The sequence below is a fragment of the Mus pahari genome, chromosome 4, assembly GCF_900095145.1.
Source record: "Mus pahari chromosome 4, PAHARI_EIJ_v1.1, whole genome shotgun sequence".
Classification (NCBI taxonomy): Eukaryota; Metazoa; Chordata; class Mammalia; order Rodentia; family Muridae; genus Mus; species Mus pahari.
Window position 1 is genome coordinate 51,840,780 of NC_034593.1, and position 900 is coordinate 51,841,679.

General features: G+C 44.9%; 1 pseudogene; it reads right to left on the minus strand.

Moving 5' to 3' along the window:
* Positions 1 to 396: 396 nt before the first annotated feature.
* LOC115063979 lies at positions 397 to 563 on the minus strand (annotated as a pseudogene).
* Positions 564 to 900: the final 337 nt, after the last annotated feature.

Genomic DNA, 900 nt, shown 5'->3' on the forward strand with positions numbered 1-900 from the left:
GCACACACACGTGCAGACACACAGGCACACAGGCACACACACATGCAGACACACAGGCACACAGGCACACACTGTGTCAGACACACAGACACACAGGCACACACACGTGCAGACACACAGGCACACAGGCACACACACGTGCAGACACACAGGCACACAGGCACACACACATGCAGACACACAGGTACACAGGAGCACACACTGAAGAGGAGCAAGTCAGGAGCATAACTTGCGGAGGGCAGGAAACAGGAAGGGGCTGATACCAAGCATCCTTGTTCTGTATACTGCTTCTGGGTACATAGGCAGCCAACTTCAAAGTCTTCTGTGGCAAAATGGAAGACCTGAAGAACTGACTCCTCCAGTCTTAGAATTGTGTGCTTGTTTATTTTTATTTACCAATATTATTCCAAGACAAGGGGCACTACAATACCAGGTCAACTTGTTGAGTGGACCCAACAAACTCCTACTCCAGTTCCAGTTGTCCTCAGATACAGGATGTATCAGATATTAAACTGGCAAGAACAAATACTACACTTGTTTTTAGCCCCAAGTCCAGGAAGTATCCAGTCTTGTTTTTGTTTTTGTTTTAACTCATAGAGATATCCATCTTGTGCTACCATGTCAGGCCCCAGTCTTGGTTCTTGATACATTAACATAATTTAGACTGTTTCAGATTTTCCTCATAAAATTATTTTTCTTGTTGCAATCTCAGACAAAGCTTTGAGAGTTAAAATTAGAGCTGTTCTCAAGATCAAAGGAACAGTCCATCAGCTCCATCCCAGTGAGTGTCAGCAATCTAGAGATGGGAACCCCTGACATCACCAGGATGCCACAGATCAACCACTTTCTTAATGCTGGCCATTTGGTATATACACTAAATGCTGTACCAAGCGTCTCTGT